This window comes from Chiloscyllium plagiosum, chromosome 31 (genome assembly GCF_004010195.1).
Source record: "Chiloscyllium plagiosum isolate BGI_BamShark_2017 chromosome 31, ASM401019v2, whole genome shotgun sequence".
NCBI classification, from domain to species: Eukaryota; Metazoa; Chordata; class Chondrichthyes; order Orectolobiformes; family Hemiscylliidae; genus Chiloscyllium; species Chiloscyllium plagiosum.
This window is the reverse complement of record NC_057740.1, coordinates 18,496,733-18,517,055: the sequence shown is the minus strand read 5'-3', so window position 1 is coordinate 18,517,055 and position 20,323 is coordinate 18,496,733. Positions and strand designations below refer to the sequence as shown.

Here is a 20,323-nt window from a genome sequence, read left to right as displayed (position 1 = left end):
GAGCTGGTGGAGGGAGCGGGTGAAAGCTGTGTTGGTGCATTCTCTGTGAATTAGCGTCTGAAGTGGAGCTGACAGTCCCTGGCTTTCATCTCTTTCTGGAACCTTGAATACTTACAGAAGAGATGAGAGGGAATTAGTTGTCTAAGGTGGACAAATACTTGTGCCATTTAAGAATGTTTCTGTAAAGGTGTTAATGGAAGAGTAATGCAGGTTAACACAATGAAGCTTATTGAGTTAGTTGGCTATGAAGGTCCCACAGTCCCCATATGAGCACTTGTGCTATTCACTCACTATTTCCATGAAACCTTCCCTCCATTTGATTTTGGACTGGTTTATCTGGCAACAGGATAAACAGAGGGATGGAAGTGGATGTGAAAGCTGTTGGTGCTGATGCAGGAGCAGGAGAGGGCTGAGATGTCCTTAGTAAATGAGTAAAGAATGCAAAGGGCTATATGAGATAGTAGTTTGGATAACATGGTTAAGAGCTGGTGAGTGAACATAATGCACGCAATAGTGAGTGCTTTATTCCATGAGTCTTGATGAGAAGTGAATGCAGTGACACAGTTCTGAGTGTGAGCTAGCAGGAGAAGATGTTTCCTTGCAGAGTGTAGGATCTCATTGACCTTTTCCTGCAGTGCTGGGTATCCTTTCTGACTTGGGAGACTGCAGTGACACGGGCTACCAACTCAGTCCAGGCTGCCCTGGTGGTACGGCCTTCGATAGTCATTGACAGGAGAAAGGATGACTCTGCTCCCCTCCATCCATCCAGCTCCCTGCCCAACATGTGGAAAGTGAGCATTCCTCCCCTCTGTGCCAGTAACAGTCAGGCAGCACAAGGTGAGGGCCAGTTCCTGTCACAGTGTCTGAAATGATATGCAGCTTAGGTTTTAAAACTCATCAGTGACTTGACCACTGCTAGCTCCCAGCAGAGGTGAGCACTCCCTCCTCTTTCATTGCACAATTCAAACTCCAAGCTGCTTAATCAATGAGGTGAACAGTGGAAGATTACCCAAGAAAGGTCACTCTGAGCTATGATGGACATGGTGTCATAATCTCACTGGAACAAACACTTTCAACTGAAAATGAAGACATTCTGTTCATTGAGTTGGATAGTGTTAGACACTGTCCATGAGCTTCACCCATTCACTGTTCCAGGTTCAGAGGATCCATCGAGGCCTTTTTGAAGGAGAGTCATCAGCTTAACATTTTGGTGGCATCCTCTACTTTAAACCTGCTCCTTTCTTTATCATGGTTTATGGAGGTGCTGGTGTTGAACTGGGATGTACAAAGTTAAAAATCTTTCTTTAACCTTTCCGTCTCAGCATCCTGTTCTGGAAGTGGAGACACTGTCTTCAGAGAGTGCATGTTTAAAGAGCAAAGAAGGAAATACATGTTGGAAAGTCTGCAGTTGTGCAGTTTGTTAGGAAGAATAGAGGCATAGATTATTTTCTAAATGGGGAAGGCTTTGGAAATCTGAAGCACAAAGGATTTAGGAGTTCTCGTTCAGGATTCTCTTAAGGTTAACATGCAGGTTCAGTATAGCCTGTTCACTTTTGCATAAGTGACCGTAGATCAGGAAGTTAAGTTGTAGTAAAGGACTCGATGTGAGAACTACCTCAAGGTTTTCATTGTGACAATAATTTCACTTGTAAGCTGCAGAGTGACCTTGTGCCCTATGCAGTGCTGACATGCATGGCAAACAGCTAAGGGCTGCCAAGTTATCTAAAATTGTTTTGGATGTGGCAGCAGTAAAAATGGAGCAGATTAGGTGGAAACAATTTGTTCCATGCAGGACTACAGCACCTAATTGATTCTGGGAAGCTGCTGGATGGCCTTTTCTCTGTGATCTTTTTCCTCATGAAGAGCCAATTTCCGGCATGTCGTTAACAGTCACCATTTGACTGCAGCCTCCTTCAAGGAGTTTGAACATCTCTTCTCCAGTGTGCCCTTCATTCATTAGTAACCCCAGTAGGGTTTCAAAATGTAAATATGAATGTGCAGTATTCCATCTTTCTGTAACTTGGTGGCCTATAAGCATTCATTCTCTGAATTCATCCATCAATCTTTTATATTTTTATCATTTGTGCAAGTGATCACTTTGGCGACATATTACACGGCTAGAACTTGCCAGTGCAGGAGAGTTGACAAAAGACCATAAGATAGAGGAGGAGAATTAGGCTATTCAGTTCATCGAGTCTTGTCTGCCATTTGAGCATATGTTTCTCAACCCCATTCTGCTGGCTTTTCCCCATAGCCTTGATCCCCTTACTAATCAAGAACCTATCCATCTCTTTATTAAAGATATTCAATGATCTGGTCTCAACAGCATTCTGCGGCAATGAGTTCCACAGATTAACCACCCACTTGTTGAAGAAATTCATCCTCATCTCAGTTCTCAAGTGTCGACCCTTCACTCTGAGACTGTGCCCTTGGGTCCTTATTTTTCCTAACAGTGGAAACACCTTCTCTGCATCAATTCTATACAGGCCTGTCAGTATTCTTCAAGTTTCAATAAGATTCCCCCTCATTCTTCTAACTTCCATTGCGTACAGACCCAGTGTCCTCAATTGCTCTTCATATCACAAGCCCTTCATTCCTGGGATCACTTTTGAGAACCTCCTTCGGACCCTTTACAATGCCAGCACACCCTATCTTAGATAGGGAGCCCAAAGATGTTCACAATATTCCAAATGCAGTCTGAGCAGAGCCTTATACAGCTTCAGCAGTATATCTTTCCTCTTGCATTCTAACTCTCTAGAAATGAATGCTAACATTGCCTTCCTCACTACCAACTGACCTGCATGTTAACCTTAAGAGAATGCTGAACGAGAACTCCTAAATCCTTTGTGCTTCAGATTTCCAAAGCCTTCCCCATTTAGAAAATAATCTATGCTTCTATTCTTCCTAACAAAGTGCACAACTGCAGACTTTCCAACATGTATTTCCTTCTTTGCTACTCTCCTCGCCTGTCCAAGACCTACTGTAGCCTCCCCTCCTCTTCAACGACTACTTGTCCCCCAACATATCTTTGTGTCACATGTAAACTTAGCAACAATGCACTCAGTTCATGCATCCAGATCATTAATATATAATGTGAATAATTGTGGTCCCAACACAGACACTTGTGGAACTCCCCTAGTCACTGACTGCTATCCTGAAAAAGACCCTTTTGTCCCCACTCTCTGCCTTCTTCCAGTCAGCTGTTCTCTTTTAATGCCAATACCTTTCCCCGAACGTCGTGGGTTCTTATTTATCGGTTTCCCGTGTTGTATAATCATTCTCAATACAGTTTCCTTCCTACCCCAAATTATAACTCCCATAATCAATTTTAAGTGGAATAATTCAATTTCTATTTTGTTTACAAACAAATATTTAAAAATACAATTTAGAATTTTTATTCCTTTGTGCGATGCGACAATCACTGGCGAAACCCGCATTTGTTGCTCATCTCCAATCACCCTTATAACACTTAAAAGCAGGGAGGTCATTTTAAAGAAAGTCACAGTTGAAGATAAATGAAATACCTTTGAGAATATTTGTCTGAGAATGTGGGATAAGTACATAATAACAACTAGTGAACGGCGATTAAAACAACTTTGACCTGAAATGTATTAATAAGGGCATTAACAGTCATTACAAAATGAGTTCTACATACCTGTAGGGAGAAAGGTAATAATGATCATTGTAAACAACACGGAGATCTTAAAACAAATACAAGGCAATCAAACGGGAAAAAATGAAACCAGAAATAAGTTCAACAGTAATAAATTCTTCCTCTGTTTTAACAGCAAAATGTTTCTCTAAACAGAGCTGAGATTCCCTAAATAAAGGGTTACATTTTGAACCTTGATTTTGGCTATCAAAACTGATATGTTTTCCTAGTTTTATATTTTATGTTATATCAATCAATACTCCTAATCTTATAATTTCAGTAGACTGCATATTGGATCTTCAATGTTTTATTGTTGTTGCCTTTACCAAATAAACTAACATGATATACACATGCTTGGAATTATCCAGATTCAAAAGCATCAGACAGTATTTATCCAAATGGAAAGGCATCAGACATATATGGGTTTGTTTCCCAAATACTTCTGAATTAATGCATCACTTTTATAATATTTAAATTAAGCTATGTATGCTTTCCAAGTGAAATCACTTTAGACTGACTTAATAAGAAAACCTGTTGGAAAAATATACTTAGCACTCTAGTGGTGCAGCATGGAGTAGACACATTTTTGGTTCCTTCAATATTTACCCCACTTATTCTCCGTTAACCTGAGCATGTCAAAAATATACTATCTTATTGTTCCTGACCATAACCTCATTGTTCTTAGTCTGCTTTGATTTTGTCAGATGAAAATTCAATTTTAGATCACCCATTCTTCCCTAAACATTCTGTTTTTCTATTGCATGTTTACCATTACTAGGTTTCAAAATTTTGAACTAATTTTTAAAACTGTTTTTTTAAGGTTAGGGTTATGGGACTAAATAGGACTTCATTTTCAAAAAGTGAGCACATTGGCAAAATGGCCACTTTCCATGTTCTAAGTTACTGTGAGTCTATAATTTTTGCATCACAGATTGTTTCATATATCTTCACGACTTTATCAGTTTTAATAATACTATATGAGCATATGATCTGTCATCGGCATCAGCAGTTCTCACTGTCTCCATCTCTATTATCAGACCATGGTGAATTGATGAAAATTAGGTCAAGAAAAGCCTATAGCTATTGTGGGCTATTCAACATGCAAAGTAGCAATCATACTACTTCTCTGCAAATAAAATCTCATTCTTGATGAATGAATGAATTAGCTTTATTGTTACATGTGTTCCAATGAGTACAGTGAAAAGTTTACAAGTCTGTTGTATTTTAATTTAGTGCCTGTGTGATTCAAATCCCTTAGAATTTGAATTCTAATCTTTTAGATCATCTGATGTCTCAAGCAACAACTAATATTTGGTTTACTTCCTTTAATATCTGTAAGAGATTGTATATCCTTTGGTACACTCAGTCATCCAGGAGAATTGTAGTTAATATTTCAATTTGGATACATGTGACAACTAAATGTGACCTAATCAAAATTCACCACTGAAAACCAAAACAAAGGGTGCAAATTTACTAAGGGAGTCATGAATTGCCACAAATTGCTGTTAGTCTCATGAAATCGCAGTTCATGAACAACCTCACCATCAGTTTCAAGAAATTATTGTACTCATGCTACTGAAATAAATTAAACTGAGCTCAGAAAGTTAGGCCTGGTACTTACTAACATTAAGGGACATCTAATAATGAGATTTATTTTCATACAATGTCAATCAATCTCAGAGATCCAGAAAGGAAATGTGAAATTGTTGGCTTGCTCCTACAGGTCATAAGATGTTTTCAAAAGGTAAAATGTTTTAATGTTGTTTTCACACTTCTCATTTCTATCCGTTTCTCTCTAATCCAATTTGTCTTCCTTTTTTCCCTCTCCAACAGCTGATTAGACTCTAAGTTACCTGCTGCCTTTTTCCATTGTTCCTTTGTTTCTTTCTCAATATTTAAATTTCAATTGTTAAAGACCGAGACAACTTGTCTCCAAGAAGCCAGTCATCCAGCAGTTAATTGCACTAATCATGAAGGTTCCAAATGTTATTTTTGGGGGTGTTTGGCTGTTCAGTTCCACATCACAATTACCTTTCCATTGGAACTTTATGATTTCACTCCAAAATGACTTAATTCTAATGATGAGATTACATCATCTTATTCTGGATCACAAACAGCCCCAACACCAGCCTACTCATCACCACCATCATATCACAAACAGAGGGAATAGTTTTTAAATAGTGGTGTGAAGAAGAGTCATAACAAACTTGAAATTCTAACTCTATTACTCTCTTAAAACATGCTGCCATGAGTTTCTCCAGCACTTTCTATTGATATTTCTGATTCCCAGCATCTGCAATACTTTTCTTCATTCTGGATTAATGGTGCTGGAAGAGCACAGCAGTTCAGGCAGCATCCAAGGAGCTTCGAAATCGACGTTTCGGGCAAAAGCCCTTTCACCCTAGTTCCAACAGATTTACCCAATCAAACCCCTATGATGTGAAAAACTCTATTAACGCAACTCTGAATTTTCTAATTCAGGAGAATAAGAGCCCAACTTTTTGCAAGCTGTCTTTATGTTTTAACCCTTTATATCATGGGATCTCTATTTTCCTGTAAAGAGATCTAATTTCCCTGGTCTTTTCTCTTAAATAAAGCCTTATAGCCTTTTCACTACAGTGATAAACCTTTATATGTCCTTGATATTTCTCCAAAGGTAGGTTGTCTAAAGGATACACAATATTTAAATCGCAATTAAGCCACCAATTGGCTTAGAATTTGTGAAGTTTTGTTCAAAGTACCCAAAACAAAGCATCAATATGGTTTTGCTGACCTGTGCTATTCAGCTTTGATTGCTGACCTGTCTCACTTGGATTTTGTAACCTTAGTCTCTCCATTTCGCTTAGATTTTGTGACTTGTGTGTTTTGGTTTTACTTCATTTACTGATTTGCAAACATCAAGAGGTGGCACCGTGGTTAGCATTACTGCCTCACAGCCCCAGGGCTATGGGTTAGATTCTAGACCCAGGTGACTGTCTATGTGGATTTCTGCTGGGTGCTTTAGTTTTCTCCCACAGTCCAAAGATGTGCAGTTTAAGTGGATTGGTCATGATAAATTGTCTGCAGTGTTCAGGGAAGTCTAGTTGGATTAGCCATGGTAAATATGGGGATGTGCTTTGGAGGGTCAGTGCTGACTTGATGGGCCAAATGTCCTCTTTCCATACTGTAGGGATTCTGTCTTACATTTGACAATTTGAACATTGGAAGTGGTAAGCTTTGTGGACCTAAACCTATTCATCCCTCAGATTTTACACCCTCTCTTTGTCTCGCTTTTTGATTTGGTGACCTACATGGTTAAATAGGTTGGATTTTATAACCCTATCATGTAAAAATCTCTTAGATTGGAAATGTACCTTTAAGTATTTTGGAATTGTAGTTTGCATTTTTCAATTTCTCTTAGATTTGTAATCAGCACCTTTTTGTGTCTGTTCGATTTCATGACCTCGACCTCCAAGTTTCTATGAGATTTGTGAACCTGTGTCGCACAGTATTAGGAGCTTGATTTACATCCCACAGGATATCTTAGATTTCTAAACATGTGTAATTCTATCTCTCTCAGACTTGGGTAACATGGCCTCAGTTTGTTCAACTTGACAATATATTTGATCTATGACTTGGAATCTGCATTAGAATTGATGATCCACATTTCTCAGTCGCCCAGATTTGATCATTTGCATCTTTCTGTTTCAACTCTTTGCTAGATTTCATCACTTTCATCTCTCAATTTCCTAAAGCATTGATGACATAAGTCTCAACCAATGGATTTGATACACAACATTTTTAGCCTTTATTATAGTGGTGACCTGTACCTTTCTGTGCCACTGAGACTTCAGAACTTGCATCACAAGATCTGATGACTAGCTCCCCTCATTTCAAAGTTTCTTGAACTCTCTAACACTTCTGGAAAATTCAGTCAGCATTGTCCAGAGACTTATGCAAATTACAATAAAGGCAAAACGTTATTGAAAGCCATGCAGTAAACACAAGAGATAGCATTATAAAGTGAACTGAACACAACAGAATAAGCACTATAATAGCATCTAGAAAATAGAAACTATTCCTGTGATTATTTGAAAATTACATAAAGTGTTAACAATTGGCTTGACAGTCTTGGAATTTTGTTCTTGTTCCAGCATTTTAGATTAGATTTCCCACAGTATAGAAACAGGCCCTTCGGCCCAACCAGTCCACACCGACCCTCCAAAGAGTAACCCACCCAGACCTATTTTTCTAACACCATGGGCAATTTAGCATGGCTAATTCACCTGACCTGCACATCTTTGGATTGTGGGAGGAAACTGGAGCACCCCCACACAGACACAGGGAGAATGTGCAAAGTCCACACAGACAGTTGCCCGAGGCTGGAATTGAACCTGGGACCCTGGTGCTGTGAGGCAGCAGTGCTAACCACTGTGCCACCATGCCACCTTGTTCTGTTAGTTTTTACCATTCAGAACAAAAGTCAGCAGTCTGAAAAAGTCATTCATTTTTTTCATCTTACTTACATGAGCAGTCACACAGATGCTGGCTTCTTTATTCCACTAATGGACAGGAGACAACTGTTGCATTAGCTGAGTATCACTTGTTGTTCTCTGTTGTTGAAGTTTTCAGTATGTGTGTTAATGATGCACAGGGAAATGAGGCTGGTTCGGGAATCTCTTCACACTGGTTTCAAAACCTTTTTCTTTTGTCCTCTGTTGGCACAGAATGGCATTACAAATTCACCCTTGCAGGCTTCTAGCTCAGTAAGCAACAGCAGTAAATCGTACAGGAATGCAAAGTCTCTGTCTTTTCCTTTTGCTAGCACTCTCTCTGTCAGACACTCCAGAATGGTTCCACAGAGGACAGTCAAAATGCATGGTAAGCTCCGAAAACAGAGCTAAGCCTTTCAGTGATTGAAGTGGGAAGCCCATTAACAGTAGATGCTTATCAACAGCCAATCAGAGAGTACTGGAATTAACAGCTGCTACAATGCTCATTATCCCCCTCTCGCTCTCAGCGCTGGAGGTACCTCAAAGGGAGGGTGATAATGAAGACAGAATACCACTGTGAAGCAGACAAAATGTTACTGTGAGCTTCTATTTACGAAACAAGTGAATATTTCCCTCCATTCAGAGCTTTGTCACTCAGCCTCCATTTAAATAAATTCTAAAACTGAAAATAAGAACATTAGAACATTTAAGACCTGAACACAAAATGGATATTTGCACTGTTCTGCTATTTATAGTGGAAAATACAAGCCGTGATTTTAACCTGGGTAGCAGTTCTTCCAGGGTCGTGGTGAGTGTTGTTGGGTAGCAAATCATCCTGATTTCAACAGCATGCGACTCAAGAAAGCTTAACCCGTTGGATTTATTTGCATGTGCAAATGGTGAGAAATGTTCTGCTGAAAGGTCATCAGTCTGAAATATTAACTCTGTTTCTTACTCCACAGATGTTGCCAGGTCTGCTGAGTATTATCAGGAGTTTTAGTTCTGATTTCAGAGAATACTGAAACCTCTAACTCTCAGGTTTGTGGGAGATGACTCTCAGTCTCTATTTGATTTCATAATCCATTTCAGATGCTGATCTGTTGCCATTAATTCTTGAGACTTTATGACCTGCACCTCAAAGTGCTGTTTATATTTATTGACAAATGCCCAAAGAGGAAAACATTTTACAGCTTTCTCTATCCTTGACTCCTCTTCAAACATCAGGCCGTTCCCAAGTACAGTTCTCTGGTTAAGAGTATACTCATGCCCCAAACACATCATCATAACACAATGTAAAAACGGTCCTGGCTGATTTCTGACTGATATCCTGCTTATCTGTTTTAAATTATAACACATGGAAAGACAGCTATGCCAATTGGTAAGGTCTAAATGAGATTACAACTGTCTTTCTGCTATGTTTGTGAAAGATTGTTCAGCTCACAGTCAGAACTGAACCTCCCACTTCACTCAATTTCATGTAATACTCGATTTTAAAGGAAAAGTGATAAATTACAGACAATTTTATAGAATCCATACAGTGTGGAACCAGACCATTCAGCCCATCAAGTCAACATCAACGCTCTGAAGAGCACCCCACCCAGATCCACCCCCCATTCTCTGACCTGCATTTCCCATGCCTAAGCTCCTTAGCCTGCATATTCCTCAACATTATGTCCAATCCACCCAATGTTCACATCTTTGGACTGTGGGAGGAAACCAGAACACCTAGAGGAAGCCCATGCAGACACAGGGAGAATGTATAGACTCTACACAGACAATCGCTCAAGGCTGGAATCGAATTTGGGCTCTTGGCGCAGTGGGACAGTAAAGCTAACCACTGAGTCAGCTTGTCACCCTCAGCTCAAAGTGAAGGGAGGAAACATTTACACAAGTTCATGTTACAGGAAAAATCCTGACAGGAGAAGATGCATGGTTATGAGAAAGAGACTTATTTTAACTGAGATGATTTGTTCTTGGTAACACAGAAAAGCCGAAAAAACCTCTCGTAATAGCATTTGGCAAAACATTTCCGGGAGTCAGTGGTGCAGTCTGTATAGGAAAAGATTGGTTTCCACACAGTAACTGCACTTTAAAATGAATGCTTAATCCTTCCATATGATGGGCAGAAATTTCTTCAGATTGCTGACTTGCCCCCAAGCCTAGGCATATTATCGCAGGAAGAAGCAAGATTGACACACCCGATTAGATATATCACAAGTACTGGGAGGTGATAGCCTAGTGGTATTATTGCAAGACTATTAATCCAGAAAACAAGGCAATGTCCTGGGGAAAACAGAAACAGAAATTGCTGGAGAAACTCAGAACATCTGGCAGCATCTGTGGAGAGAAAGCAGAGTTAATGTTTTGAGCCCAGTGACCCTCCTTCACAGTAAAATGTGGTGCTGAACCCTTGACTGCACGCAATGTCAAGGTCCCTCAGCTTTGTGGAGCACTTTTGTCTGAGTTGAAACTCATTTGGATGGAATTTCTAATTGGTCCTAAGCCCAAAAATCATCTCCAGGAGCCTTAGTCCAATAACCGATGCCAACTTTAAGTACATTTAAGTCGTCATTGGACAAGCATATGGACGTACATGGAATAGTGTAGGTTAGATGGGCTTCAGATTGGTATGACAGGTCGGTGCAACATCGGGGGCCGAAGGGCCTGTACTGCGCTGTAATGTTCTATGTTCTATGTTCTAACCTCAGTCATCCGAGCTTTGATGGAGGTTTTCAAAATCCTGAGTAGGCTGGATAAAGCGGATAGGGAAAAGTTATTACGACTTATAAAATAATAAGATGTGAATATAGAAGGAATGGTTAGTAAGTTGGACCAAAATAGATGGTATAGTGAACAGTGAAGGTTATCACAGAGCACAACGGGACCTTGATCAGATGGACCGGTGGGTCAAGGAGTAGCAGATGAAGTTTAATCGAGATAAATGTGAGTTGTTGCATTTTGGAAAGGCAAATCAGGGCACGACTTAGACACTTAATGGTAAGGTCCTGGGGAGTGTTGCTGAACAAAGAGACCTTGGAGTGCAGGTTCATAATTCCTTGAAGGTGGAGTCACAGTAGATAGGATAGTGAAGGCAGCATTTGGTGCACTCGCCTTTGTTGGTCGGTGAGTTGAGTGTAGGAATTGGGAAGTCATGTACAAAACATTGGTTAGGTCACTTTTGGAATATTGTGTGCAATTCTGGTCTCCCTATGATAGGGAGGATGTTGTTAAACTTGAACATGTTCACAAAAGATTTACAAAGATGTTGTCAGGGTTGGAGGGTTTTAGCAATAGATAGAGGCTGAATAGGCTGGGGCTGTTTTCCCTGGAGTGTTGGAGGCTGAGGGGTGACCTTATAGAGATTTATAAAATCATGAGGGGCACACATAAGGTAAATAGACAAGGTCTTTTTCCCAGGGTTCGAAGTCCAAAACGAGAGGGAATAGGTTTGAGGTGAGAGGGGCACCTGAGGAGGAACTTTTTCATGCAAAGGGTGGTGTGTGTATGGAATGAACTGCCAGGGGAAGTGGTGGAAGCTGGTACAATGACAACATTTAAAAGGCAATGGATGGATATATGAATAGGAAGAGTTAAGAGAGATATGGGCCAAATGGTGGCAAATGGAAGTGGATTAATTTAGGATATCTGGTCAGCATGGACAATATGGACTGAGGGGTCTGTTTCTGTGCTGCTTCTGGGTGTCACGGTGGCACAGTGGTTAGCACTGCTGCCTCACAGCGCCAGAGACCCGGGTTCAATTCCCGCCTCAGATGACTGACTGTGTGGAGTTTGCACATTCTCCCCGTTCTGCGTGGGTTTCCTCCGGGTGCTCCGGTTTCCTTAATCTAATCTAATCTAATCTAATCTATGAATCTATGAGAGGACAAATTTACCTGGTTTTAAAGTAATTTGCAAATGAAGCAAGGGTAATGTGAGAAGACATTTCTTCCCACAGCAAGTACTTACGGTCTGGAATGGACTGTCTGGAAATATGGTGCAGGTGGTTCAATCAGTGCATTCAAGAGAGGGGCATTGGTGATTATTTGGATAGAAATGGTATGCTGAGATATGGGGAAGAGGAAGGAGATTGAGGCTAGGTAAGAGACCTGAGCAGGTATGGTGGCTCAAATGGCTTATTTTTGTGCAGTAATAACTCTGTTCTGTCTCTGGAAATTCCCCCTCCCCTTACCTTCCACTACATATTAGGGTTTACTTTACAAACTCCTCTTGCAAACCCTCCACTTCCCCACTCTCATTAAACATACCGTTGATATTCCATTGAATGGTCTGGCAGGGGAGGGTTCTTGGTGGGCGCCTTTCTGTGCTGGAAACTCCTTTTGCCTATTGGGGATTTGGTGTGGAGCGTGTAACATACACTGGTTTTCTGAAACAGATTGTTCAGTTGATTCATGAAACCTGGGGATACCTGTAATTTCTGTGTACTGGAGGTGTCTATGTTTGATATCTAGGTAGGATGTGAGAGGTTACAGCCCTCCTCAATTTCTGGCTGTACTTAAGTCCCTCACTCCTAACCTTTGGCTACTTGGTGTGGGAGAAGGTAGGCAGATTAGATGACGTTCTCATGGGACTGCTGTGGACGTGGACAAAGTGCCCATCAAAGATTGAGGTAGCATGCAGCCAAAGAGTTTGATTGCTCTCAGTGCTTGCCTTTGTCTGTGTGACTGGAGAAGGTACATGTGTCAACCAGTACACTTTAACCCTTCCGCAACTGGCAGACACCAGTGGGGCTGGAGTGCATCATCAATCTTGGGTACCTAGTTTGTGGTGTTTTCTTAAAAGGTTTCTTTTTGTTGCAGTATATCAGTGGTGCTTCTTTCAGAAGGAATACTTAGTGCCTAGCTACTGGCAGCCACCAGTTAGAAAAAACACAGAGATGGAAACTATGGCTTGTAGCACATCCAGCACCTCCTCCTCTGTAATATGGAAATTTTTCAAGATGTCACCATCTATTTCCCCACATTCCTTTTCTTCCATGTCCTTCTCCATAGTAAACGCTGATGCAAAATACTTGTTTATTATCTCCCCCCATCTCCTGTGGTTCCACACATAGGCTGCTGTGCTGATCTTTGAGGGGTCTTATTCTCTTCCAAGTTACCCCTTTGTCGTTCATAATCTGTTGGATTATAACTGGGTATTGTAATTTTCAACTTGTCTACTCCCACACCGGTTCCCTTTGGATTTTCCTTAACCCTATTTGCCAACGCTATTTCATGTCCCCTTTTTGCCTTCCTGATTTCCCTCTTAAGTATATTACTACTGCCTTTATACTCTTCTAAGAATTCACTCGATCTCTGCTGCCTATACCTGACATATGCTTCCTTCTTTTTCTTGACCAAAACCTCAATTTCTTTGGTCATTCAGCATTCTCTACACCTACCAGCCTTGCCTTTCACCCTAACAGGAACACACTGTCTCTGGACTCTTGTTATCTCATTTTTGAAGGTTTCCCATTTTCCAGCTGTCCCATTACCTGCAAACATCCATTCCCAATCAACTTTTGGAAGTTCTTGCCCAACACCATCAAAATTGGCCTTCCTCCAATTTAGAATGTTAACTTTTAGATCCGCTCTATCCTTTTCCATCATTATTTTAAATCTAATAGAATTATGGTCACTGGCCCCAAAGTGCTCCCCCACTGACACCTCAGTTACCTGTCCTGCCTTATTTGCCAAGAGAAGGTCAAGTTTTGCACCTTCTCTAGTAGGTACATCCACATACTGAATCAGAAAAATTTCTTGTACACACTTAAATTCCTCTCCATCTAAACCCTTAAAACTATGGCAGTCCCAGTCAATGTTTGGAAAGTTAAAATCCCCGACGAGAACCACTATTCTTGCAGATAATTGTGATCTCGTTACAAATTCATTTCTCAATTTCCAGATGATTATTGGGGGGTCTTTAGTACAATCCAAATAAGGTAATCGTCCATTTATTATTTCTCAGTTCCACCCAAATGGTTTCCCTAAATGTATTCCCAAGAATATTCTCCCTAAGTACAGCCGTAATGTTATCCCTAACCAAAAATGCAACTCCTCCTCCTCTCTTGCCTCCCCCTTTTCTATCCTTCCTATAGCATTTATATCCTGGAACATTAAGCTGCTAGTCCTGCCCATCTGTAAGCCAAGTCTCTGTAATTGCCGTGATATCCCAGTCCCATGTTCTTAACCATGACCTGAGTTCATCTGCCTTCCCTGTTTGGTCTCTTGCATTGAAATAAATACAGTTTAATTATCAGTCCTACCTTATTCTCTGCTTTGTTCCTGTCTGCCCTGACTGCTTGACTTGCTCCTTTTCCTAACTGCACCAGTCTCAGACTGATCTCTTTCCTCACTATCTCCCTGAGTCCCACCTGCCCACCCTACTAGTTTAACTCCTTCCAAGTAGTTCTAACAAATCTCCCTACCAGTATATTAGTTCCTTTCCTATTCATGTGCAATCTTCTTCCTAATATATTTGTAGAATCTCTATGGATTCTCCTTAACCCTATTTGCCAAAGCTATCTCATATCTTCTTTCTGCCTTCCTGACTTCCCTCTTGAGTTATGCACCTACTGCTCTTGTGCTCCTCAAGGGATCCCAACTGCCTATACCTGCCATATGCTTCCTTCTTTTTCTTGTCCAAAACCTCAATTTCTTTGGTCATTCGGCATTCTCTACACCTACCAGCCTTGCCTTTCACCCTAACAGGAACACACTGTCTCTGGACTCTTGTTATCTCCCTACCAGTATATTAGTTCCTTTCCTATTCATGTGCAATCTTCTTCTTATACAGGTCACTTCTACCACAGAAGATATTCCAATGATCCAAAAATGTGAACCCTTCTCCCTTGCACCATCTCCAAAGCCACACATTCATCTGCTCTATTCTTCTATTCCTACCCTCACTAGCTTGTAAGATTTGTGTTATCTGTGATATCAGAGAGTATACTAAGAGACAGCTGGCTTCTTAGAAAGGGATATATTACTTGCATCAGAAACAACACCAGTAATTGCTGGAAAAGCTCAGCAGGTCTGGCAGCATCTGTGGAGAGAAATTAGAGTTAATGTTTCTGACCAGACATGCTGAGCGTTTCCAGCAATTTCTGGTTCTGTTTCTGATTTCCTGCAACTGCATTTCTTTCGGTTTTTATTTTGATGTGGAGGAACCGGTGTGGGAGTAGACAAGTTGAAAATTACAATACCCAGTTATAATCCAACAGATTTATTTGGAAGCACTAGCTTTTGAAGCACTGCTCCTTCATTAGGTACATGTGGAGCAGGATCATAAGACACAGAATTTATAGTAGAATTTATTTTATAATACTTGCATGTTTCTTTATAAATGGTGGAGATGGAGTCGGAAAGATCAATGCAATTGAAAGGGATAGTGATGGGAGATGCATATTCTGAACTTAAAAGAGTAGAGTAAGCGAGAGAATTTAAGATACTGAATCTTGAATTGCAATGGGAAATAGAAAAGAGGTAATGGAGAATGAAAGCGAATACTAGCTTAAAAGATTAAGAAAGGAGCATGAGATGTAGGAGAACATTTTGATGAGGAAAACTCTATTCATAATCTAAAATCTAATAAGGAAAATATTTAATATGTATAGATCCTACCAAAATGTGAGGAAAAGGAGACAGATCACTCTTTATGTCAGTTGAAAAGGTTGCAATACAAATTAAGTAGCAGATGGAAAACTGGACATTCCCCATGCAGAGCATGTTGACAGGTACAGCACAGGTGCATCACAGGCAGGGGAGCTTTCTATGGATTGTGATGCTGCACAAAAGGCCATTCTGGGTGCGTATGAGCTAGTTCCTGAAGCATACAAGCAAAAGTTTTGCAATTTAGGGAACAGCCTGGACATACCTACATTGAATTTGAAAGGGTAAATCCATGTAATTTTGATAGGTGGGTATGGGCATTAGGAGTAATTTTGACATATGAATCTCTCAGACAGTTCATCCTCTTTGAAGAATTTTTTTAAAAAATCCTTATTTTGGTAATTAGAATGTTGAAGATCAGAGAGTTGGAACTATGAGATAGCCAGCAGAAATAGCTGACAATTGTGTGCTGATTCATAAAATTAAATTTTTTTCTATCACCACCCTCCTCATAAATAGGAAAAGGGTAGAAGGTTGGAGAGTGAAAGGAAGACAAGTAGCCAGAAGAAGTCTCGGTAAATTGGGAAAGGGGGAGGTGGAACAAGATGTTGGGTGTCCTTGTACACCAGTCACGGAAAATAAGCAAAAAAAGTGCAGCAGGTAGTGAAGAAAACAAATAATACATTGGCTTCATAGCGAACGGATTTGCACGCAGGAGCAGGGGTGTCTTTCTGCAATTGCACAGGGCCTGGATGAGGCCACATCTAGAGTATTGTGTGCAGTTTTGCCCTCGTTATCTGAGGAAAGACGTTCGGAATATGAAAGGAGCACAGCAAAGGTTTCACAGACTGATTCCTGGGATGGCAGGATTATCGTATGAAGAGAGACTGGATCAGTTAAGGAGTGTACTCACTGGAGTTTAGAAGAATGAGGGGGACTCTCAAAGAGACTTAAAAAATTCTAACAGGACTAGACAAGGTAAACACAGGAAGAATGTTCCTGATGACCAGGGAGTCCAGAACCAGGGGTCACACAGTTTAAGCATAGCCCATTTATGACTGAGTTGAAGAGACATTTCTTCACACAAAGAGTGGTGAGTCCATGGAATTCTCTGCCACAGAAAGTGGTTGAGGCCAAAGCATTTAATGTTTTCGAGATGGAGTTAGTTATACTTCTTAGGGCTAAAAGGATCAAAGAGTATGGGGAGAAAGTAGGAAAAGGGTACTGAGTTGGATGATCAGCCATAATTATATTGAGTGGCAAAGCAGGCTCAAAGGGCTAAATGAAATACTCCTCATATTTTCTACTTTTCTCAATCCTCAGATCTGGTGTTGAGGGTAGAAGTGAGAATCATCACAAAGAGGGGAAGTGTTTATTCAGAATGTGTTCACATGCACACACACACACATAAGTCTATGGGGTGAATTTGCATTTGCAGAATTGTATTTGCAGATACATTCTATTTTTGCTCAAAAAGCACACAACCTGCAGGCAGTCAAAGCAGGCAGTCAGTCTATATAACAGTTTATAAATTCCTACTTTGGAAATTGAACCAGTCTGATTCAAGTTTGGGATACAGACAGACTCTAACCGCATACCTTTAATACATTGTCTGAGCTGAGATGTCACCTTTTTAAAATAAAACTTAAGTTATCCCGAGAATGTGATTTAAAAGAAGTTCTGGGATTTACATATTAATTAACCAAAACCTGCAACCCATTCTAAAAGATGAAAAATTTAACAGCAATCTAGGTTTGTTCAACATATCATTTTAATTGCACGGCACTATGATCTTTTTCCTAAAAATTCCGTGTCTTATGATCCTGCCCCACTAGTTACCTCTTGAAGGAGCAGCACTCTGAAAGCTAGTACTTCCAAATAAACTTGTTGGACTATAACCTGGTGTTGTGTGATTTTTAACTTTTTACAACTATGAAATCAAAGGTAAACCCTGCTGTGAGTGCAGGAGAGGTGAATAAGGTGGTTGAGAGATATAAGAGGTTCTTGTTAAATAGAAAGGTGGCATACATGTTAGGTCATGGGAAAACCTCAACATAAAATCAAACTGGCACACTTAATGCCTACTCCAGTTTTTGAAGAACCATTCAGTAAAGTATTGTTAGACTGTGCAGGACCATTACGTAAAACAAAAGTGGGATACTAAGATATCCTTACAATTCTGGACATGACAACCTGATTACCAGAAGTTATTCCTTTCGGGATAATTACAGTCAGAGTAGTAGAAGAAAAATAAATGCATTTTTTAACATGGTATGGATTACCAATAGAAATACAGTCATACCAAGATTCCAAATTTATGTCTAATAAATAATTGATACAAAACATTTGAAGCACCCTGCCTATCATCAACAAACACAGGAAACCAACGAGATGACATTATTCTATCGAAGCAATGATTAAGGCATATTGTCATAAAATCCCATAAAGGATTGATTTTTTTTTGTTATTTGCCAACAGAGATTCCGCAACTGGTTTTAGTCCATTCAAATTGACTATGGTCACAAGATAAGACGTCCATTATTTTTAACAAGGAAATGTTTTTAAGACAAAAAGACAAATCCCAAATGTTGGATTATGTGTCCATTTTTTTAGAGAAACACACAGGAGTAGACAAAATAATGCAAGAGTTTTTAAAAACTTCACATGCAAGGGTGAAAGAATGGGCACACAAACATGCTGTAACTAGAATATTTCAAACAGGAGACAAAGTGTTAGTGTTATCACCTTTACAGGGTGAAAGTGAAATTCAGTGGTCAATAATTAAGAGGGTTAGTAAGGTATCTTGTTTGGTAGATACTCCAGCTTGTAGGAAGAAGAATTGATTATGTCACTTAAAAATGTTAAAAACATTATCATTGAAAGGGAGATAAGAAAGAGCAAGTATATCAAGTGGTAAGAATAGTGAATAGATAGAGACAGAGGTAGGAGAGCTGGATAGTTCACAAAGTAAGCTTCCTATAATCTGACTAACCAATGCTGAAAAGTACACAGACAGTCAGATAATCTTGTAATTCGAGGAAGAACAATGGGAAGATGTAATCAGATTACTTAGGAAATTCAAGGAAATCTCTAGAGATACATTATAATGTACAGTGTTAGCTAGGCATGATTTGGGAAATCAATAAAACAACATCCTTATTTTTTTAAGCCTGTGAAAACAAGCTCAGGTGGAAAAAGAGATGTAATACATGCAAGAAAATCACTTAGGTGAACCTAGCCAAATAGCTGGAGTTCACTGGTTGTGTTCACTCCTAAACTGACTTGGCCGACCAGATTCTGCACAGACTACAGAAATGTAAATAGAGTTATGAAAGCTGACTCATACCCAATTTGTCAGAAGATTGGATCTGGAATTCTAGTCACACTTGGCAGCTATGGACTGCATCAGATGACAATAAACTATAGGAACGTTAGCAGATCTGGGTTCAGCCAGAGAGTAATTGGACACCAGAGGCTCCACGAGTAAAGTTGAAACTCCTAGTGGTCAAGGGAAAAACTTTGTTAAAAATGCTCATTTGCAGACTGAGCAAGCTAGAAGTAAGTAAAATACTTATCGCTGAGAGAGATCATTGCCACCAAAGTGAGCAATGGTTATAATAGTGGAAATCAAGGGGTATGGGTGTAATTTAAAATTAGGTCACAACACTGGGAACCAGCAAAGCCAAATTAAAAAGATAAAGATAAAGGAGCAGTTTAGATTTTGAAGCAGAGTCTAATTGAAGAGAAAGTTAACGAGAGTGACAGAGCCCCAATTCAAATTGTCCTAAAGTCAGGAAGAACTTTTTGAAGGTGATTGATTCAGAGAAGCTTTGGCCTAGTGGCATTATTGCTGGGCTGTTAATCCAATGACCCAGATAATGTTCTGGGACCATGGGTTCATAATCCTACTCCCACAAATGATGGAAATTGAATTCAATAAAAATTAAGAATCTAATGATGACCATTACAATTCATTGCCAATTGTTGAGGAAAAACTCATCTAGTTCACTAATGCCCTTTTGGGGAAGGAAACTGCCATCCTTATCTTGTCTGGCCAACTTGTGACTCCAGAACCACAGCAATGTGTTTGACTCTTGGCAGCCTTCTGGATAAGGGATCGGTAATAAATGCTGGCCTGGCTAGTGACACCCTCATCCCATGAAGAATTTTTTTAAAAAGCTTTTAAAGAGAATAGAATCTTACTGAAATGGTAACGCCACTGTGTGTAATTAGCAGCACTGAAGACACTGTGAATCATCTAGAGAAAACATAAGGAGAACAGGATTAAGCGTAAAACCACAGAAATCAGGATTAATTCAGTGATGCCATTAAAGAGGGCAGGAATTGTTTATTAGGCCGCCAAGGGTGGGAATTATCCACGTTATTCTCAGAAGGTGGGAAGTCTCCATTTTGACTGCAAATAGAGGAAATTTCTCCAATTCAGCAGTACAGAGAAGGAGTAGGCAAAATGCCTTTACAGTGAGAAGAATGAAATAGCTTTGTTTTGCAGCAGAACTGAAACTTTTTAAAGTAAGAAAAATAAATAGTCACATCAGAAATAAATTAAAGCAGAATAATATTTGCTGGCAGAT

General features: G+C 39.9%; 1 protein-coding gene across 1 annotated transcript in view; it reads right to left on the bottom strand.

Moving 5' to 3' along the window:
- The window catches only part of slc1a6 (solute carrier family 1 member 6), a 97,002-nt gene extending 88,458 nt beyond the window's left edge, over positions 1 to 8,544 (bottom strand). The window contains exon 1 of the mRNA XM_043721091.1: positions 8,158 to 8,544. The gene's annotated coding sequence lies outside the window, so the exon portion shown is untranslated. The remainder of the gene's footprint in view (positions 1 to 8,157) is intronic.
- Positions 8,545 to 20,323: the final 11,779 nt, after the last annotated feature.